Source organism: Mustela nivalis (genome assembly GCF_964662115.1).
Source record: "Mustela nivalis genome assembly, chromosome: 7".
NCBI classification, from domain to species: Eukaryota; Metazoa; Chordata; class Mammalia; order Carnivora; family Mustelidae; genus Mustela; species Mustela nivalis.
In genome coordinates, this window is record NC_139026.1 from 70,627,843 (window position 1) to 70,652,191 (window position 24,349).

General features: G+C 36.6%; 1 protein-coding gene across 1 annotated transcript in view; it reads right to left on the bottom strand.

Annotated features, from left to right (window-relative positions):
• Window positions 1–12,955: 12,955 nt before the first annotated feature.
• Window positions 12,956–24,349, bottom strand: part of LOC309868560 (uncharacterized protein) — a gene marked incomplete at its 5' end in the record, with an annotated part of 65,928 nt that continues 54,534 nt past the window's right edge. Inside the window, one exon of the mRNA XM_082738555.1 lies at window positions 12,956–13,011. The remainder of the gene's footprint in view (window positions 13,012–24,349) is intronic.

Here is a 24,349-nt window from a genome sequence, read left to right on the forward strand (position 1 = left end):
AAGCCCGAAGACACCTCCAGATTTAAAGTGAGGGGGTGGAAAAGAATTTACCATGCTAATGGACATCAGAAGAAAGCAGGAGTGGCAATCCTTATATCAGATTAATTAGATTTTAAACCAAGGACTATAATAAGAGATGAGGAAGGACACTATATCATACTCAAAGGGTCTGTCGTCCAAAAAGAAGATTTAACAATTTTAAATATCTATGCCCCCAATGTGGGAGCAGCCAACTATATAAACCAATTAATAACAAAATCAAAGAAACACATCAACAATAATACAATAATAGTAGGGGACTTTAACACTCATCTCACTGTAATGACCAGATCATCCAAGCAAAAGATCAGCAGGGAAATAAAGTCCTTAAACGACACACTGGACCAGATGGACATCACAGATATATTCAGAACATTTCATCCCAAAGCAACAGAATACACATTCTCCTCTAGTGCACATGGAACATTCTCCAGAGTAGATCACATCCTTGGTCCTAAATCAGGACTCAACTGGTATCAAAAGATTGGGATCATTCCCTGCATTTTTTCAGACCACAATGCTCTGAAGCTAGAACTCAACCACAAGAGGAAGTTTGGAAAGAACCCAAATACATGGAGACTAAACAGCGTCCTTCTAAAGAATGAATGGGTCAAACGGGAAATTAAAGAAGAATTGAAAAAAATCATGGAAACAAATGATAATGAAAATACAACAGTTCAAAATCTGTGGGACACAACAAAGGCAGTCCTGAGAGGAAAATATATAGCGGTACAAGACTTTCTCAAGAAACAAGAAAGGTCTCAGGTACACAACCTAACCCTACACCTAAAGGAGCTGGAGAAAGAACAAGAAAGAAACCCTAAGCCCAGCAGGAGAAGAGAAATCATAAAGATCAGAGCAGAAATCAATGAAATAGAAACCAAAAAAACAATAGAGCAAATCAACGAAACTAGGAGCTGGTTCTTTGAAAGAATTAATAAAAGTGATAAACCCCTGGCCAGACTTATCAAAAAGAAAAGAGAAAGGACCCAAAATAAATAAAATCATGAATGAAAAAGGAGAGATCACAACTAACACCAAAGAAATACAAACAAAGAACATACTATGAGCAACTCTACGCCAACAAATTTGACAATCTGGAAGAAATGGATGCATTCCTAGAAACATATAAACTACCACAACTGAACCAGGAAGAAATAGAAAGCCTGAACAGACCCATAACCAGGAAGGAGATTGAAACAGTCATTAAAAATCTCCAAACAAACAAAAGCCCAGGGCCAGACGGCTTCCCGGGGGAATTCTACCAAACATTTAAAGAAGAACTAATTCCTATTCTCCTGAAACTGTTCCAAAAAATAGAAATGGAAGGAAAACTTCCAAACTCATTTTATGAGGCCAGCATCACCTTGATCCCAAAACCAGGCAAGGATCCCACCAAAAAAGAGAGCTATAGACCAATATCCTTGATGAACAAAGATGCGAAAATACTCAACAAAATACTAGCCAATAGGATTCAACAGTACATTAAAAAGATTATTCACCACGACCAAGTGGGATTTATTCCAGGGCTGCAAGGTTGGTTCAACATCCGCAAATCAGTCAAAGTTATACAACACGTCAATAAAAGAAAGAACAAGAACCATATGATACTCTCAATAGATGCTGAAAAAGCATTTGACAAAGTACAGCATCCCTTCCTGATCAAAACTCTTCAAAGTGTAGGGATAGAGGGCACATACCTCAATATCATCAAAGCCATCTATGAAAAACCCACTGCAAATATCATTCTCAATGGAGAAAAACTGAAAGCTTTTCCGCTAAGGTCAGGAACACGGCAGGGATGTCCATTATCACCACTGCTATTCAACATAGTACTAGAGGTCCTAGCCTCAGCAATCAGACAACAAAAGGAAATTAAAGGCATCCAAATCGGCAAAGAAGAAGTCAAATTATCACTCTTCGCAGATGATATGATACTATATGTGGAAAACCCAAAGACTCCACTCCAAAACTGCTAGAACTTATACAGGAATTCAGCAAAGTGTCAGGATATAAAATCAATGCACAGAAATCAGTTGCATTTCTCTACACCACCACCAAGACAGAAGAAAGAGAAATTAAGGAGTCAATCCTATTTACAATTGCACCCAAAACCATAAGATACCTAGGAATAAAGCTAACCAAAGAGGCACAGAATCTATATTCAGAAAACTATAAAGTACTCATGAAAGAAATTGAGGAAGACACAAAGAAATGGAAAAATGTTCCATGCTCCTGGATTGGAAGAATAAATATTGTGAAAATGTCTATGTTACCTAAAGCAATCTACACATTTAATGCAATTCCTATCAAAGTACCATCCATCTTTTTCAAAGAAATGGAACAAATAATTCTAAAATTTATATGGAACCAGAAAAGACCTCCTATAGCCAAAGGGATATTGAAAAAGAAAGCCAACGTTGGTGGCATCACAATTCCGGACTTTAAGCTCTATTACAAAGCTGTCATCATCAAGACAGCATGGTACTGGCACAAAAACAGACACATAGATCAATGGAACAGAATAGAGAGCCCAGAAGTAGACCCTCAACTGTACAGTCAACTAATCTTCGACAAAGCAGGAAAGAATGTCCAATGGAAAAAAGACAGCCTCTTCAATATATGGTGCTGGGAAAATTGGACAGCCACATGCAGAAAAATGAAATTGGACCATTTCCTTACACCACACACAAAAAAAGACTCAAAATGGATGAAGGACCTCAACGTGTGAAAGGAATCCATCAAAATCCTTGAGGAGAACACAGGCAGCAACCTCTTTGACCCCTGCCGCAGCAACTTCTTCCTAGGAACAACGCCAAAGGCAAGGGAAGCAAGGGCAAAAATGAACTATTGGGATTTCATCAAGATCAAAAGCTTTTGCACAGCAAAGGAAACAGTTAACAAAATCAAAAGACAACTGACAGAATGGGAGAAGATATTTGCAAACGACATATCTGATAAAGGACTAGTGTCCAGAATCTATAAAGAACTTAGCAAACTCAACACCCAAAGAACAAATAATCCAATCAAGAAATGGGCAGAGGACATGAACAGACATTTCTGCAAAGAAGACATCCAGATGGCCAACAGACACATGAAAAAGTGCTCCATATCACTCGGCATCAGGGAAATACAAATCAAAACCACAATGAGATATCACCTCACACCAGTCAGAATGGCTAAAATAAACAAGTCAGGAAATGACAGATGCTGGCGAGGATGCGGAGAAAGGGGAACCCTCCTACACTGTTGGTGGGAATGCAAGCTGGTGCAGCCACTCTGGAAAACAGCATGGAGGTTCCTCAAAATGTTGAAAATAGAACTGCCCTATGACCCAGCAATTGCACTATTGGGCATTTACCGTAAAGATACAAACGTAGTGATCCAAAGGGGCACATGCACCCGAATGTTTATAGCATCAATGTACACAGTAGCCAAACTATGGAAAGAACCTAGATGTCCATCAACAGATGAATGGATCAAGAAGATGTGGTATATATACACAATGTAAGACTATGCAGCCATCAAAAGAAATGAAATCTTGCCATTTGCGACAACATGGATGGAACTAGAGCGTATCATGCTTAGCGAAATAAGTCAAGCAGAGAAAGACAACTATCATATGATCTCCCTGATTTGAGGAAGTGGTGATGCAACATGGGGGCTTAAGTGGGTAGGAGAAGAATCAATGAAACAAGATGGGATTGGGAGGGAGACAAACCATAAGTGACTCTTAACCTCACAAAACAAACTGAGGGTTGCTGGGGGGAGGGGGTTTGGGAGAAGGGGGTGGGATTATGGACATTGGGGAGGGTATGTGCTTTGGTGAGTGCTGTGAAGTGTGTAAACCTGGTGATTCACAGACCTGTACCCCTGGGGATAAAAATGTATGTTTATAAAAAATAAAAAATTAAAAAATAATAATAATTTCCACCAGTTATGCTTATTTTGGTGTAGAGATCACAAAGATTCTCACACTGCCATTCTGGAAGTGGAGCCTCTCTTCATATCTATATTTTAAGTGCAGGAAGAATAAAATGAGTTTTGAAGTAATCTGATGAACAGTTTCCTTAGATTTTGAAAATTTTATTCCAATATGTAATATACATTGCATGCCTGGAATATGCTAGGCATCATTTTGAGTGGTTAAAAAATATTAACACATTTAGTCCTCTATAAGGTGCATAGCTATTTTATTTTCCTCACTTTATTGATGTGAACAGAGGCCCCCAAAGCTTCAGTAATTTGCCCAAGGTCATAGAGTTAAGAAGTAGAAAAGCAGGGATTAAAGAAAAGTAAATTCGCTCATCAGATGGTATTTTTTAATTTCACTTTTCTTTTTCTATAAACAGATAATACATACTAAAATTTAGTTCACAACATAAATAAATTTATTTTGTTTTAAAGATTTATTTATCTGAGAGAAAAAGAGAGAGAGAGAACATAAGTGGGAGGGGCAGAGGGAGAGAAAGAGAGAATCTCAAGCAGACTCTGTACTGAGCACTGAGCCCATTCAGGGCTTGATCTCATGACTACAAGATCATGACCTGAGCTGAAACCAAGAGTAGGACACTTAACTGACTTTGCCATCCAGGTGCCCCATAATGTAAATAAATGATAAATCCTGTTTTTACTTAGTATTATATCATAGTCACATTTTTGCCTTACATATTCTTTGAAATTATTTCTAATGGCTCCATAATTTTGCTTGCCAAATTTCCTTCACTTAGAAAGCATATGATAGTAATATCTGTCTTATGCAGTCACCATCACTAAATACAATATTTTCTTTTAAAATATAGTTGTTAATCTCTGTAAAGTTGATTCATCTTATATTTACAATTTATTTTTGCAATTGTTTCATTTCTAGGTGTCTTACTCGGTTTGGGTTGTCACAACACAATAGATGACTGGATGATTTAGAAAACATTTATTTTTCATAGTTATGGAGTCTGGGACGTCCAAGATCAAGCAGCCAGCAGATCTGGTATCCAATGAAGACCCACTTCCTGGTTTGGAGACAGCCACCTGGTCTCTCCTTAGGAGGACAATAATCCTATCGCATGGGCTCTACCCTCATCACTTCATCCAAAACTAATTATCTTCCAAAGGTCCTACCTCCAAATACCATCACTTTGGATTTTGTAATTAATTTAACATAATGAATTTTAGGGAGAAACAAAGATTCAATCAGTCCATGTACTAAGTAAGTGAATTAGTTTCCCAGACCTGCTATAACCACAAACTGCTTGGTGTAAAACAACAAAATTAGTTCTCTCATAATTCTGGGGCCAGAAATCCAAAAGGCAGTTTTGATTATGGGCCAAAATCAAAGAATCAATAGGGCCATGCATTCATCAATGGCTCTAATTACAAAGTCCCTTCTTTGCTCCTTCAAGCTTCCGGTGGCTCCAGGCATTCCTTGGTTTGTGACCACATCACTCCCATCTCTGCCTCCATGGTCCCATTTCCTCATCATCTCTCTCAAAAAAACCCAACCAAACAAAAAACCTCCCTCTGCCTTTCTCTTATAAGGATAGGTATAATTGCATTAAGGCCTTCCCAGATAATCCAGTTTAAGGATTTAAAATCTTTATTTATTTTGCTATATAAGGTAATATTCACTCTATGTAAGGTTACAAATGAGATTCTTATGTTCATTATCTTCCTGTTACATCTTAGACAAATGCTAAAAGCTGCAAATTTTAAGTTTCAGCCCTGAGGTACTTCCAGAGACACAACTCAAAAAACATTATCAAGTAAGGGATATCAAGAAAATTAAATTCCCTCTTATAAGAGAATTATCTAAAACATCAAAGTAACTCATTGCCCCTCTGCAAAATGACAAATCTTTTCCTACATTCAGGAATATTTTTATAATTTCAATTATCTTTTAAACTCAACTTAGTCACACACACACACACACACACACTCTTTCTTCTACATAAGCCTTTGTATGCATGAAGAATATTTATATTATTTAGTCTGCTCTAGGAGTTAAAAGTTTGGATTTTGCTGCACCAAAGCTATTACTACGAGTTATGAGTACAAAGTAATGAAACTACATTTTTCTTTAATATGTAATTTCATACTTTACATGTAGATAGGTGCTGTGCCCATTAGGGTAGGCAATTTGGGAAATATATACTTACTCATAATTGCAACTTCTCAAACTACATTTATAATTCTTCTTTTAGAAATTTCTTCTGTATCAGTTTATTATACACCAAAAGACTTTTTTTTAATGGTCATACTTTCTTTTAAAAGTATCAGTTTAGTATTCTTAAACTCACTCATAATTATTAGTCACCAAACTTGAGATAGTTATCTTTTATTTTTAAAAAGCAAGCTTACCCCATGTGGCATTTTTTAATATTATTAAGATTCTTTTAAAAGAATAAAGGTGGTACACTGTAATCTGTAACCAATTTTGCCAAGCAGATTTGTTGGTCAAACTGGAGACACTCACCAATGGACAGTTGTGACCACCACAATCCAGCTCTCTAGTCCCCTTTGTACAGTCCATCCCCATGCCACCTAGGCCCAAAAGACTATCTCTAAATGTTTAGTTGATTCAAGGACAGCATACTACTTCACACTATGGCCAAACCAAACCAGGAGAAATCAACAGTCTCCCTTTCCATGATGCAAGAAAGCTTCAGGTTCACCAGAATTGAGTTCAACTCTTGAGAGAAGGCTTATTGAGAAAATTTGGAGATACCCACTGAAGCCACACATGAACTAGTTATTCTAAATAACTGACTACAAAGGGACTAACATGAGTCATCAGGTCTGGGGCTAGATCAAAATTTCCAAATGCAGTGAAAGTCTCTTCTGATAGGTAGATCAGTATCCTTGATTTAACCCAGTATCTAATCAACATCCCTTTCCCCTGGAAGTGGGATGGGGTACAACCAGGGAAACACAGGTTTATCACCAGATACATTCTAGTAGTTCTCCCATGGGACCTACATAATTTCTGGTCAGTAATTTCAAGTTTTAATAATTTTAAGTATTTAGTTTGCATACATCTAAGATACCAAAACCATGTTGTCCATTTGGCTACTAACGCTGGGATTCATACCTGGTTTTATAAACTTGTTCTTTTTTTTTCTCTTTAAGTTTTGTTTTTAGTAATCTCTACACCTAATCTCTACACCTAATGTGGAGCTTGAACTCATAACCCCGAGACCTAGAGTCTCATGCTCCTCCAACAGAGACAGCCAGGAGCCCCCTTTTCTTGTTTTTAATCTAGACTTTTTTAGCTCATGAATTTTGTCATTAAGAAATATTAAAGCAGAATGTCATAAAATTTCAATTTAGTTAGGTAACATCAAGAATTTTAAAATTAAAAAATGTATCTTCTAAGCAAATAAGCTTCTAGAGCTATTTTCAAATAGAATTTAAAGCAAGAATAAGTTCTTCGTAGGTGGCTGCCAATCGCTTGTTAACATTTAAATGGATGTTTACAGTCTAAAGAATATAGGTAAGAAGCAGGATGAAATGAAGCAACACTTTTTAAAAAAATAATAAAAATTAACTTTTATAGTGACACAGATTCTTAAGGATTCATCGAGAGAATAGATATATATGAACTGCAAAGTATTAATACATTTCATTAGAAGTTAAATAAACTGATATGCCTAACAATTCATTCAGTAGACACTTCAGTAGAAATGCAATCAGGCTATCTCACAGACTATCACAGTCCATGGGAAAGGAAAAATGTATTTTGTCATGAATGATCTTGCAGAGTTGTGGTGGTTATTAACTATTCTCTTCCACTCCAAATTCACCTCAATACTGATATAATAAGAAGACAAAATAATCAGAAAAAAGCTTTTCTGTTAGGTCTTTCAATAGGTTTTCTTTGACAAATGCAGCATATGGTTTGTCAAAAGAGGGCACTGGAGAGACAGACACACAGGAGAGGGCAAGAGGAAGCGGTTTTGTTCCCTCCTGGTTCCCCCAGTGCCCAGCTCCTGCAAGTGTAGAGAGGTCAGCTGACCCTGCAGCTGCCCCAGCAGTGGCTTGGGTGACTGTGTAGTAGGAGTACCTCCGGTAAGATGCATCTGCAGCAAGTTCCCAGGGGGTGGATTTGGGGTAAGTTCCAACAAAAATGCACCACACTGACTTTTCTGCAGTGACCCACAGCCAGGTCCTCTGCAATAAACTCTGAAAGTCTCAAGGGGCCATTTCTTGGGGTACTCTATCTCAGTCATCATATTACACCTGCTATTCCTGTATTCTACAGAGGTTTCTTTACCTCTTATCAATCTCACTTGCTATTCCCTGTCATACTTACAGTCCTTTATATTAAGCTTTCCCTGTTCCAGTGATCATGTGGTTCCTCTCTCCTGACTGGACCTAGATTTATGCAGCAACAGAAAGCACCATTTTCCAATTTTTTCTTTACATACCTCAGAATAAATATGCTTATTAACAATTATCAATACTGATATAATAAGAAGACAAAATAATCAGAAAAAAGCTTTTCTGTTAAAAATATTTTACTTACCTAATCCTACAGGGATTTTCATTCCCTAAGGAAAACCAGAGAACAATAAGAAAGAATGTTTCCTCACTTACTATTATTCATCTACAGGGGGAAAATTCCAGTTGAAAGTACTAAAAATGTGAAGCCAAAGCTTTCATGAAAAAAGGAAACTTGTCTGGTTTGTGCATAGCAGAGAAAAGAAGATCAAATCAATTTTACAAATCACTAGAAATGAAAAGAAAAAGGAAAGGTCTCAACGAATGAATGAACTTCAATTCATTATCTATCCTGTCTTGTTAATGTAAGTAAAAAATACAAATGAACATTCCTGTAATACGACAAAACAAATCAGATAGCATGAAGAAAAAGGGGAAGAAGAAAATATTATCACAAATTTTAAATGGACATAGACAACTGCCAGGAAACAACTTTATAAGCAACGTAAATTCTGAAAAAAAATTAATTTCTATATTTTATCTTCATCACTTCCTAAAAACAACTTTCTCATTCAGCATAAGAACTGTACAGAACTGTACAGAACTCTTTTTCATATACCCTTATATAGCGATAATAACAACATCAATAAAAAGATCCCTCCTATAATGAACTATCAGAAAGAGAATTAAGAAAACAATCTACAATTGAGTCAAGAAGAATACCTAGGAATAAATTTAACCAAGCAGGTGAAATATCTGTATGTTGAAAACTATAAAGCATTGATGAAAGAAATTGAAGATACAAATTAGAAGAATATTGTTAAAATGTCCATACCACCCAAAGTGATCTGCTGATTCAATGTAATCCCTATAAAAATATCAATGGCATTTTTCACAGAAATAGAACAATCCTAAAATTTGTATGAAACCAAAAAGACCCTGAAGAGCCAAAGCAATGTTGAGAAAGAACAAAGCTGGATATACCATGCTCCCTGATTTCAAACTGTATTACAGAGCTATGGTAATCAGAATAGTATAGGACTGGCATAAAAACAGATGAATAGATCAATGGAACAGAATAGAGAGCCCAGAAATAAACCCATGCATATATGGTCAATTCATTTATGACAAAGGAGCCAAGACTGTACAATGGGGAAAAGACAGTCTCTTCAATAAATGCTGTTGGGAAAACTGGACAGCCACATGCAAAAGGATATCTTACATTATACATAAAAAATACCTCAAAATGGATTAAAAACTTGAATGGATGCCTTGAAACATAAAACTCCTAGAAGAAAACATAGGCTATAATCTCTCTGACATTGGTCTTAGAGATGATTTTTTGGATCTGGCTCTGAAAACAAAGGCAAAAACAGCAAAAATAAACAAGTGGACTAGCTCAAACTAAAAAGTTTCTGCAAAGCAAACTGTCAATAAAATGAAAAGGCAACCTACTGAATAGGAAATAATACCTGTAAATCATTTATCTGTTAAGCAGTTAATATCTAAAATAGATAAAGAACTCCTATAATTCAATGGTAAAACCACAAACAATCTGATTAAAAAATGGGCAGAGAATCTGAGAAGATATTTTTCCAAAGAAGACATACAGATGGCCAGCGAGTACACGAAAAAAGATGCTCAACAACAGGGAAATACAAATCAAAACCACAATGAGATATCTATCACCTCATACACGTTAGAATGGCTATTGTCCAAAGACAAGAAATAACAAGTATTAGCACAGATGTAGAGAAAAGGGAACCCCTGTGCACCGAAGGTAGGAATGTAAATTCATGCAGCCACTACGGGAAATGGTGTAAGTGTTCCTCAAAAAATTAAAATGGCATTACCATATGATTCAGTCATACCGTTTCTGGGTATTTATCTAAGGAAAACAAAAACACTGACTAAAAAAGATAAATGCACCTCCATGTTCACTGCAGTATTATTTATAAATAGCCAAGACATGGAAACAACCTAACTGCTCTCCCTCAATGGACAAATGGATTAAAAAAATGTGACACACATATATAATGTGTATATATATATATATATATATATATATATAACAGAATACTGTTCAGTCATAAGAAAAAATAAAATCTTGCTATTTGTGACAACACGGATGGACCCTGAGGGCACTAAATTAAAAGAAGTAACTAGAGAAAGATAAATACCATAGGATTTCACTCAATTTAAAACAACAGCAACAAGAAAAAAACCAAGCTCACAGATACACAGAAAAGATGGGTAGCTGCCAGAGGCAGGAGGTAGGGTGTAGGTAGGTGAAAATGGCTAAAGGAGTCAAAAGGTACAAACTTCCAGTTATAAAATAAGTTATGGGGATGTAATATAGAGCATAGTGCCTAGAGTTACTAATATTGGATTACATATTTGAAAGTGGCCAAGACAGGAATGCCTGGGTAGCTCAGTGGGCTTAAGCCTCTGCCTTAAGCTCAGGTCATGGTCTAAAGGTCCTGGGATAGAGCCCCGAAACGGTCTCTCTGCTCGGCAGGGAGCCTGTCTCCCCCAATTCCTCTCTGCCTGCCTCTCTGCCTCCTTGTGATCTCTGTCAAATAAATAAATAAAATCTTAAAAAAAAAAAAGTGGCCAAAATAGCAGATCTTAAGAGTTTCTCATTGCAAGAAAAAAAAAATGTTTAACTATGTTATGGGAACAGATATTAACCAGACTTATTGTAGTAATCATTTCATAATACACGCAAATACAGAAACATATAAATATTAATACATAAATGTAATAAAATATTAATACATAAAAACCCCCATCCTTCTTCCCAGATCTAGAAAACTGAGTTTTCTAGAACAAACAGCAATAATATAACAGATTAAGGTAACATTACAACAAAAATCCAGGCCATGGGAGCTATGGTCTAAGATTGTCGGGAGATCTTAAAATCTTAGGTTTGGGAGAAGCTAATTCTTAATCTAAAGAAGCAGTATAAATGAAACAACAAAAGGGCACTAGTTAGATTTTAGAAACTGGGAGAGTCATTAGATAATCCAAAAACAAAAACTCCAATCAACCAATCAAGCAAACAAACAAACAAAAAAACCCCTTAAGCAACCCTAAATAACTTCCAGATTTTAAGTTTAAAACAAATGAAAAAGAGTGAATTCCCCAAATGTTTCAAGGAAAAATAGGCCCTTCCTGCCTTTAGTTAAACAAACTCTTTAGTTGAAGGTTCTGACTCTCCAGTTTTGGAGAATATGACTGCTTGACAGGCAAAATACAGGATGAAAATAAAGATAATAGTAATTTGGTAACAAATTATAAACTTCAACTGGCCACCAGCACTTCAAAGTAACCATTAGTCAGAGTTAAAGGGTCTGTGGTCACAGTGTTATAGAGAAGTACTGTCTTCTGTTTATATAGTATGAATAGCTAGGACCTTATCAATAAAGAAAAACCAGAAATGGTATTATTGAGAACAAGTAGAGTTACTAAAGAAAAACTATTGAGTTATTTTCCTTAATTTCATTTATTTTTTGAAAAAAAAAAAAAAAAAAAAGCACATTCAAGTCAGCATTTCTTAAAACAAAATGATACATTGTCTTATTTTCAGTATTACATACTTTTCTTCTCCTAACAACATCGGGTAATGAAAAATAAGTATAGTTTTCATTTCTTTACAAATGGAGATAAGTTAACAAAGTATAATGTTACTTAACTTTAAAGATTCACACAAAAGATAAAGGATTTTCCACGGCCTCACATATTAATTTAGACTAAATTATACCTCAGTCTCTTTGCTGGTGAGGTAGACTACCTATGGAAATATATTTTGATATCAGTTATTTTCTATTTTTCAGTTTTGTGTCAGATTTCAGAGGATATTAATGAAGAGCACATTTTCTAGAAATCTGAACGCTAAAGCAGCAGACAGAAATGATCATTTATTATAGTATTACTAGTCTTTGGTTTAAAAATGTCATCCCTAAATCCTATGCTAAGATGCTCTTCAATAATACTGTGGTGAGGAGTCTCTTATACCAAGGGGTCAAGAGACACAGTGGAATGTCTGCCTGACTGTATGTGACATTTAAAAAAGAATACTATATTCAGTTCAAGTAGTAGTAAGGTCTGAAGGGAAAAAGGACCATAAGTAAATAAGTAAGCAAGTTAAGTAAATAAAGCTGTAATCCTAACAAGTTTTTATTTTTACAACTACAGCTATAACACAGTTTTAAATTCAATTGTTAGAGGATTAATATTTTGATCTATGATTAAAATCTAATGAATTTTAAATTCATTTTCTGCCAATTATATAAAAAAAATCTAATTTCATTGTAACAAACTCTGAGCACTGTCAAAATTTGTTTTTTATTTCAAATATCCATTCAAGAAAATTTTCAAAAAACAAATATTATAAATCAGTAAAATCAACTTGCCTTAAAATTTTCTGTCATGGAGAGGACTTTTATATGCTATTTAAAATGAAATTTATCCTGAATTCAATTCAACTGTCCACACCAATGAAGACTTCCATAGAAAAATATTGCATGTTTGTTCTTCCTATAAAACAAAGCGATAATTTACCTTATTTATTATTCCCAAAAGCAAACTGGCCCAATTTCAACAAACCACTGAAATTTCAGAGGAAGTTAATAGAGACATATTTAGAGTATATTTTACCTTGCCTGTTAAAAGTCTGATTGTTTGACTACAGATGCCAAGAATGTAATATAAGAAAGGATTATCAGCTCGGCCGGAACACATACCATGAGCAATTAATTATGCCTGCTATGGGCACAGGTATACACACATGACGTATTTCATCATCCTTCATGTGGAAGTTGCTGGTTAAGAACACGTTTTAGTGGTCAGCCCTGAATTCACATCCTGACCCCACCACTTCTTGGCTCTACAACTTTAAACAAATTACTAGTTTCCTTGGCTCTAAAGTGGGAATGATCATCCTTAAATTTGTCAAAGCTATATAACAATGAACATGAAGACTTAAATACAATCTGGCATGCGGTAATTGCTTAATAAAAAGTAGCTACTACTATTACTACAGGAGTTCGGGTCTTTCAGAACTCATTAGTGGCTCATCACTGAACGTGATCTTGAGATAGGCAGTTCTCTGCCAAAGGCCTGCTTCTGCAGTGAGGGAGCTTTCCCTTAGCGAGTCACTGGACATAACGGCACTGGCCTCTGTGGCTGTATCTGTGGCACTGGCAGCTCAGGCCGGGCACATGAACACAACTCCGTGAGACTACAGAGGTCCACACTCTCATATTCTCCAAACCAATGCTACAGGTCTGAGGTTTGTCCCTGCAATATAGAAATGTGTCATTTACTCAGAATGAGGCTTAGAAAAATAATGGTTACAAAAATAGAACCATTTTATTCTTCCTGAGATCACTCACCTACCTACCAAGTGCAGGATAAGAACTGGTAATTATACTCTTCTAAGAATTTCAGAGTCAATCTAGGCCTACTCAACACTAGCCACACTGAAAGAAAACAGACTTCTATCAACATAAAATCTACTTTCATGATAAAGTATACATGTAATGAAAAAAAATTCTTTGAAAATTTAAAGTTAGTTAGAAAATGCTTAGGTTATATTACCAGGAAAAATGAACAATATATCTAAAGAGAAAGTAGGGACTTTTATTATAAAAAGTAAACTTTTCAATAGTTAAATATGGTATCAAATCTTATGCTATTTGAAATTCTAATTCTGTGATTATGATTTCTAATGAATAGTCTTGGCTACTATTTCAGGTCCTATTATATTTTACTGAGCCTGAGGGATTCTGATGAGAAAGCAATAAAATGAGAAGGACATGGGATTTAAGTAGTCAGCAGACCTGGGTTCACTGTGTATTTCAATTGTATAACCTTGAACTCCCTTAAACTCATGCAGGCTCATTTTTTTCAGCTGTAGAATACTGATAAGAATATTTTTCTCATTAGCCTGCTGTGAGCATCACCCTAAATTCACCTATTTAAAATGAGTAGGTGTTCACCAGTATGAACAGCAAAGTGCTGTCCCATCAGGTGGTTATCAGTAGAGAAGCCACATTTTCCCACGTGTTTATACAACTGGATTACTGGAAGCAGGAGAGAAGCTGGGAGGGAAGTCCTGTGGGCACTGTATATGAAGAGAACTCTGTCACCTTTATGACTATGCGCCTATTAGCAACAAAGAAACCTGTGGGTAACATGTTGCTGCCTACATGGAAATCTCATCATTGTTTTATTTTGGGAGGTACACTTTCCTTTATTTTGATTCTGTTAATTTAGGTGGAGGGACAGAGCATGAAAATGGAACAAATCCACCACTCCAAACACTCACATGGAAGGAAACATCATGGACAAAGAATACCCCCCCAATACTAATCAGAGTCCCCACAAATTTATAAAAACTCAACTCACTTACATGATTAGCAAAAATGTAAATAATATATAAACACAGTGTCAAGAGTGTGTCAAGAGTGATATAATGATATGAGGCCAGATAGGAAGATGACTTCTATTGCTCCATCTTCAGAAACACAGGAAGCTAAAAAAGGCTTATCTAAAATTCACACAACCAACACTCAGTATTCATTGCTAGTTACAGTGCTATTTGGGGGGAAAAAGCAGAGATTTGGTTTTCTCACTTTTTAAATATTAAATGCCTGACAGCTTTTGTTAAAGTCATTTGTAATATTTATTAAGTACCTCTCATATGCCAGGAACTGTTCTAAGTGCCTTGAGTATATCAATTTATTTGGTCCTCATAATAATCTTAAAAGGTAGGTACTATTATTTACCCAACTTTTTATAAGAAGAAACCATGGCACAGCCAAGTTACAAAACTTGCCCAAGATCACATAACTTCTTAGGAGTAAGGCCAGCATCTGAATCTAGGCCATCTGCAACCAGGCCTCAAATCATGAACTAATAAACTCTACCATCTAATAAAAGAAGTAATTAATCAAAATGTACATTATACTCAATGGTTTCAAAAAAGCATTTTCTACTAAAGGTCTACTATTTGCCACACATATAATAACAAAAGATTTAAAGATACTAGATTTAAAATGAAGTTCATGGGTGAGTCTCCATTTCTCAGTTAATTATGTCCTCACTTTTACTTGACTCCGCTATTTATGGTACTACAGGTAAAGAGGAAGCAAGGACCTAGAAAAGTAACTACTACAAACAAAAATAATACTGTTTATGAAAAAGAAGAAAGCTCCTCTGGGAAATACTTGACTAATTTTTTGGAAAATAAGTTCTGGAGAAATTCTCAAAGTACCGAATAAAGTCAAATATTTACTATTTTCAGTAAGGACTTCCTTCCATGAGCATATGACTGTGGACTCTGAGATGTGGAAAAACAAACTAAAGCAGCATCAGCTCTCATCCCAAAAGAAACTGCAATAAAAACTTGTCATCTGATAGTACTATTCCCAGATTGATTCATATGTGGCTGCAATATATAAAGGTTTAACTTTTGCACTGAAATACCTCCAGATCTAAAAAAAAAATAGGATCGTTAGTCAGTTACCTTTTATTTCATTCATGATTAGTCATGCACTTCTTTGCCATTCCATGAGCCACTTTAAAATGAAGAAAACTTTTGTTACTTTTAAGTTCGGTGGGCTTTTCCTTGGTCCTATAATCAACAAATTCCCAATTATAAGAGAATCACTGACCATATCTCTAACCACGTCCACCCTTTCTCTTCCAGGTGTGTCTGCTGCCTGCCCCTCTAGACACTTCCTCCTGATGGAAGCTCCGCACAGCCATCTATGTCTCTCTCTGCCCACTATTCCTTCAGCTGACTCTCATTTTTTTTTTATTTTTAATTTTTTTATTTTTTATAAACATACATTTTTATCCCCAGGGGTACAGGTCTGTGAATCACCAGGTTTACACACTTCACAGCACTCACCAAAGCACATACCCTCCCCAATGTCCATAATCCCACCCCCTTCTCCCAAACCCCCTCCCCCCAGCAACCCTCAGTTTGTTTTGTGAGGTTAAGAGTCACTTATGGTTTGTCTCCCTCCCAATCCCATCTTGTTTCATTTATTCTTCTCCTACCCACTTAAGCCTCCATGTTGCATCACCACTTCCTCAAATCAGGGAGATCATATGATAGTTGTCTTTCTCTGCTTGACTTATTTCGCTAAGCATGATACACTCTAGTTCCATCCATGTTGTTGCAAATGGCAAGATTTCATTTCTTTTGATGGCTGCATAGTATTCCATTGTGTATATATACCACATCTTCTTGATCCATTCATCTGTTGATGGACATCTAGGTTCTTTCCATAGTTTGGCTATTGTGGACATTGCTGCTATAAACATTCGGGTGCATGTGCCCCTTTGGATCACTACATTTGTATCTTTAGGGTAAATACCCAATAGTGCAATTGCTGGGTCATAGGGCAGTTCTATTTTCAACATTTTGAGGAACCTCCATGCTGTTTTCCAGAGTGGCTGCACCAGCTTGCATTCCCACCAACAGTGTAGGAGGGTTCCCCTTTCTCCGCATCCTCGCCAGCATCTGTCATTTCCTGACTTGTTGATTTTAGCCATTCTGACTGGTGTGAGGTGATATCTCATTGTGGTTTTGATTTGTATTTCCCTGATGCCGAGTGATATGGAGCACTTTTTCATGTGTCTGTTGGCCATCTGGATGTCTTCTTTGCAGAAATATCTGTTCATGTCCTCTGCCCATTTCTTGATTGGATTATTTGTTCTTTGGGTGTTGAGTTTGCTAAGTTCTTTATAGATTCTGGACACTAGTTCTTTATCTGATATGTCGTTTGCAAATATCTTCTCCCATTCTGTCAGTTGTCTTTTGATTTTGTTAACTGTTTCCTTTGCTGTGCAAAAGCTTTTGATCTTGATGAAATCCCAATAGTTCATTTTTTCCCTTGCTTCCCTTGCCTTTTGCGTTGTTCCTAGGAAGATGTTGCTGCGGCAGAGGTCGAAGAGGTTGCTGCCCGTGTTCTCCTCAAGGATTTTGATGGATTCCTTTCGCACATTGAGGTCCTTCATCCATTTTGAGTCTATTTTTGAGTGTGGTGTAAGGAAATGGTCCAATTTCATTTTTCTGCATGTGGCTGTCCAATTTTCCCAGCACCATTTATTGAAGAGGCTGTCTTTTTTCCATTGGACATTCTTTCCTGCTTTGTCAAAGATTAGTTGACCATAGATTTGAGGGTCTATTTCTGGGCTCTCTATTCTGTTCCATTGATCTATGTGTCTGTTTTTGTGCCAGTACCATGCTGTCTTGATGATGACAGCTTTGTAATAGAGCTTGAAGTCCGGAATTGTGATGCCACCAACGTTGGCTTTCTTTTTCAATATCCCTTTGGCTATTCGAGGTCTTTTCTGGTTCCATATAAATTTTAGAATTATTTGTTCCATTTTTTTGAAACAAAAAGATTGCTATAGACCAATATCCTTGATGAACACAGATGCGAAAATACTCAACAAAATACTAGCCAATAGGATTCAACAATACATTAAAAAGATTATTCACCACGACCAAGTGGGATTTATTCCAGGGCTGCAAGGTTGGTTCAACATCCGCAAATCAGTCAATGTGATACAACACATCAATAAAAGAAAGAACAAGAGCCATATGATACTCTCCATAGATGCTGAAAAAGCATTTGACAAAGTACAGCATCCCTTCCTGATCAAAACTCTTCAAAGTGTAGGGATAGAGGGCACATACCTCAATATCATCAAAGCCATCTAAGAAAAACCCACCGCAAATATCATTCTCAATGGAGAAAAACTGAAAGCTTTTCCGCTAAGGTCAGGAACACGGCAGGGATGTCCATTATCACCACTGCTATTCAACATAGTACTAGAGGTCCTAGCCTCAGCAATCAGACAACAAAAGGAAATTAAAGGCATCCAAATCGGCAAAGAAGAAGTCAAATTATCACTCTTCGCAGATGATATGATACTATACGTGGAAAACCCAAAAGACTCCACTCCAAAACTGCTAGAACTTATACAGGAATTCAGTAAAGTGTCAGGATATAAAATCAATGCACAGAAATCAGTTGCATTTCTCTACACCAACAGCAAGACAGAAGAAAGAGATATTAAGGAGTCAATCCCATTTACAATTGCATCCAAAACCATAAGATACCTAGGGATAAACCTAACCAAAGAGACACAGAATCTATACTCAGAAAACTATAAAGTACTCATGAAAGAAATTGAGGAAGACACAAAGAAATGGAAAAATGTTCCATGCTCCTGGATTGGAAGAATAAATATTGTGAAAATGTCTATGCTACCTAAAGCAATCTACACATTTAATGCGACTCTCATTTTGTACACGAGCACATCTGCACCACCTCTACATATTTGGTGTTAAATGTTCCTCATTTGAGAATCTGTCAACTCAGATAGTATAATCAAGATGGCCTGTGATTCTCTATTATACTTTTATCACTAGGGCTTCCTCAGAGCCTATAAGCACAAGACCACCTGACAATATTCTCCAGGACACATAGTCTTGAGAATCCTCTAGGTTCTACAGATATTGCTGTAAGGTTTCCTTCAGTTTCTGAGGTACAAAGGTGGATAATTCTTCAGATGACCTCACAAAATCTTTCTCAGATCTGCACTGGGCAGAACAAGAAACTCAATTCTTAGGGCCAAAAAGGTAAGTGATCACCTCCTATCACCCCTGGATTCCACAGATGGAAAGACAAAATGGTACCAAGGCCCTTAAAACTCTTAAAAAAATGACAAATGTCCTAAGCTAGAGAGGGACAGTTTCTATTTTAGTCTACATAAACAAAACTGATTGATCCTAACCAGTCTCCCTTCTATTGCCTCTCTCCAGTCTCTTAGGTATCCAAAATTTCATGTTCCTAGCCAAAAGGTCCCAACCAATCATTCCCTACTCTGCCTCATCACTAACAATAGAATTTTGCAGCCCAGAAGCATTTCTTTTCTTCTTTACCAAGTCTTCCTCATGTTTGTTTGTCACCAAAGTCGACCAGATATGGAAGAAGAAGAGGAGTATCAGACTGACTAAAGCACATTTAATCACCAATTGGTAATATGAGAAGAGATAATTAGGGAGAGGGTTTTCTATTGTTCCTTAAATCACAGTGCCCATTCTCAGGACCAGGGGAATTGGGGGGTGTGTAGCAAGCAAGGTGCCTAGGGTACAAAAGGATGCAAGGAGGCATCATTCTCAAGTGTCAACATCATATCTGCATGACTCTAAAAGTGAGTGCCTCCTTATATTTTTTGCCCTTGTAGGTGCTTCACTTTCCTTATTCTAAAGGCCCTGTGACAGTCTGCCTACAAGTCAAAATGGTTAAGATGGTTCCAAGTGGACAAGAAGGACACATTTTAGCTGTTCTCAGACAGTTGCCTACGAAGAAGGAATTGGTTCTGCCTTCCCTTCTAATTTACCACTAATTTCTAATTTAGTATCTGGCTAGAACCTAAACCCTTGGCTGGTGCCTGATCAACTTTCCTAAACAAAAGAGGAAGAAACACTGGCAAGTGAGAGAGCCTTCTGCTCCCAGGGTCTCAAAGTCTATTACGTATCAGTTTGGCCATTCCAGGGCTGTGGCATACCAGATGCTTGGAAAACCAGTAGTGCAGTCACAGGCCCACCAAGGCTAACCAGGATGCCAGTCTCCTTATATCAGCTCCAGCATCATCACGATCTACTTTGATTTTTATAGTGGATTAGATAATAAGTAAGTAGCTATACCTCCCATCATAAAACAAAAACAACTTCCTTCTGAACCACTCCCCCCATATCTTCCATATCTTACTCCCTTTTCATATTCTCACCTTCCATATCTTACTCCCTTTTCATATTCTCACATTCCACCTTCCACTGAGTTCTTTCCTGTTAGGCTCGCACCCCCATTGCTCCATCCAAATCAAGCTTATCCATCATGTTTAGTTCATTGTTAAATCTAAGAGTCAATTTATCATTCTCCTTCTTCATTTGGCTTCCAGAATACCTGTACTCTCTTCTTGCTTCTCCTCTAATCCCACTGATGTTCTTTCTTAATCTCTTCTCTAGAAGCTTTATTTGAGAATCTCAAATCTCAATCATAGGTCCTTTACTCTCGTCCATTTATATTCACTCCTTTGGTGATTTCATTCAACTTGATCATTTCTTGAAATGCCACATACTTGACAATTCCCATGTATTTCGAGCTCAGACCCCTCCCTGAACTTCAGCCTCACATTCAGATGCCCAGTCAACATTGCCACTCTGATGTCCAGTAGACATCTCAAACTCAACGTGTCTGAAAAGAACTCTTACACTTACCCCCCACCCCTTATCTGTGGCACCCACACTCTTTCATCTCAGTTCAAAGCAACTAGAATACATCCTTTCAGTTGCTTAGGCCCAAATGCCTACAGTTATCCTTGACTTCTTTCTCTCATAACCCATATCTAATCTGTCAGGAAATCCTGTTAGCTCTGTCTCTATCTACCCTACTGTAACTGCCAACCCGAATAACTGCACCAGCCTCCTAAGCAGTCTTCCTGCTTCTGCCCGGGGCTTCCTCCATCCTCAAACAGGCTATTCTCAACAAGGACACCAGAAAGAAATAAAAGAAAAATATTTTATAACAGAGAGACAGGAACTTAAATATGTAAATGATAAGACATAATGAAGCAGCTAGACCCTTGTGCCTTTCTAGGCACACCTCGTCATATTGTGTTTATTAGCTTTATTGCACTTGCAGATCCCATGATTTTTTTTATTTTTTTACAAACTCAAAGTTTGTGGCAACCCAGCAACAAACAAGTCTCTTCATACCTTTTTTTTCTTTTTTTTAACAGCATCTGCTCACTTTGTGTCTCATATTTTGGTAATTTTCACAACATTTTAAACTTTTTCATTATTATTTGTTACAGTGATTTGTGATCAGTGATTATCTCTGAGGTATGCTTATACCATAAATGCAACAGTTGCAAGTACAGATATGTAAACGCAGGTCTGTTGATGGGAAACTCAAATACTACAAGAGGGACTGCTGTTTGTGACATGGTTATTAAGTTGGGAACAATTCTTTTCAAATTCTGAATTAAACATGATTTTCTCTTAATTTCTGTAATAGTTGCAATCCTGGAAAATTCATTAGATATTAAGACAATGCAAAAATGCTTTGTGTATACATGTAAAAGTTATGCTTAGCTGTAGCTTTTCCATAGGAAAACAGAGTGGGCCATTTTAATAGCACTGTGTGGAACTGTCCTGTGTACCACAGAATGCCCGGCATCTCTGTGACCCATTCACTAAAGGCCAGTAGCATTCTTCCAATCACTGTGATAACCAATAACACCCTCACAAACTTCCTAAACACCCCTGAGGGTGGAACTACCCCTGCTTAGAAATACTATTCTAGAAACAGTCTCTGATCCAACAGACTCTCTTGACTCTGTAGTTTAATCAAAACACGCATGAACAACATATTGAAAAGCACAAAGCCCCATCCATCTTGAATATGGAAATTATATTTATTCAGGAACATTCTGGTATATCCACTGGTCCTCAGCCCAGATAATCTCCTTGTCCTAACATGCTGGTGAGCTTGGCTTTCTTGTGAGATGGGGATGGGATTATGATAACCAGCAACTATGCATTACACATAATTTGAAACTGAGAGCTTCCATTTTGCAGTAGAAAAACAGACAGGGAAGTATAAGTATACAGGAAAGAACATGGACTGATTAAGAATCAAAAAGAAACTGGTTTTAAGAGATGTACCCTCCTATTTGATAGATTTTTATCTACTGGGTAGGAACTGGGACCACAAATAGGTGTAGAAGAGTTTCTGTCCTAGAGAAGATGTCCAAAGGGAACAAATCAGTCTCCAGCTGGGACTTGGTTTCTTCTAGCTCAAATGTGAATGTTCAAAGTGCTTTCCAAGTAAAAAATAAAGATTTTATGTATATGTTATAGTGTAGCACAGGGAAAATACAAAATGAAGCAGGCAAGATAGTACTAGAACTAAGGTAGTCACCCATATGACATTTTATTTTTCACATGATATAAATATTACTATATGAAATTACTATTTTGGTTTTTTGTTTTGGTTTTTGACAGCGAGAGACAAAGCAAGAGAGGGAATACAAGCAGGGGGAGTAGAGGAGCTGCACTGAGCAGGGAGCCTGATGAGGGACTTGATCCCACGACCATGAGATCATGACCGGAGCTGAAGGCAGACGCTTAATGACTGAGCAACCCAGGCGCCCCTGAAATCACTATTTTGTTAACGGTAAAAATCATTATTTATATTTCTACTTCTTGATATATATAAAGATGGAGTGTATACATTCAAACAATTCTTGGGAGCAAAATGGAAGAGCAATGGCAGTTAATATCAGCATGATTTTTCTGAAAGTGTTATTTGTTGTACAAAAAAAAGCAATTTTTAATCATTTCATCCCTCATATAATTCACATTTTGACAAGGCAAAATTTGCAAAGAATTTGCACAGTAAAATTGTCTGGTGGCTATAGAGCAGCTCACAGGAGAAAATGTTAACAAAATGAATGGAATGTTAAATTAACTGGTTGGAAACAGTATAGCTTTTAATGTTATCTATTTATTTTTAATTTTTTAAGTGGGAACATTTTATAGCAGCAATATCCTTTTGAAGAATGAGGGTATGTTAAATATTTAATTTCTTGAGATTATGGAGAAACTATCAAGAACAAAGAAAGTAAGTAATCTTTCTCCTTACAGAGATTTCTGAAGTTTAGGTTGCTCCAAATCTTTACCATGTCTATTCTTCTCCAAATAGAACTTTATCTACTTATAATTTTGATCCTTTCAATACAAAGTCCAGAGCCCCAGAAAAGGTTGTTTGAACCAATGAGAGTAAGAATCTCATTTTTTAAATTAGTCCTCTCCTTCCCATCCACATTCATAGTCACACTTAGCTGTACTTGTTAAGCCTCAAAACATCACGCTTCTTATGTGCCTTTCTAGGCTTTGCATATGCTATTTCTTAGGCTGTTTTCAAAAGCTTTCTCCCTACCTCCTAAAGACCTACTCACCTTTAAACACTTAACTTAAATGGTATCCACAAACAGACTTCCTTAACCTTTGCACAAATTTCTTGTTATACTCTCATCACACCTTCTTCATTCCATAATTACATAATTTATGACATGACTAAAATCATCTACTACCTGTAAGCCTGAAGACTGGGCAATCCAGGACTGAATACAGATTTGCTAATGAAGAGAACTATGGAAGATAACAGGGAAAATGCTGTGGTCATTTTGCAAAAGACCCAAACCTTGAGATCTATTACTTCCTCCAGTTTTGTGTTATTAAAATTTATTTATAAATTCTAAGAAAATAAAATTTGGTATATGTATTCCAACTGTTGTATTAATGTTCAAGGTTTCAGCTATATTTTTTCCCAAGAAAAAAATACATCTCCACGTTGATGTGCAAAACAAGTGCCTTTAATTCATACGAAGTCTACTGAATGCATAAACATTCATATTTGAAATATTTAAGGAAAAAAATCCTACTTACACTATGAATCATCCAAAATATAGAAAAAACACAAAGGGGGGAAAAAAGTGCCACAGAGAATTTACAGGGAAAGCAGGTGTGGTTTCTGAACACTACAATTCATGCCTTTCAATGTTAAGAAGTGCATTAACTATTTGATTTTTTCCTTCCCTACCCTCCAAATTTCCCTGCGTCTCAAATTTCTCATCTCAGAGAGATCATATGATAGTTGTCTTTCTCTGATTGACTTATTTCACTCAGCATAATACCCTCTAGTCCCATCCATGTCGTTGCAAATGGCAAGATTTCATTTCTTTTGATGGCTGCATAGTATTCCATTATATACATATACCA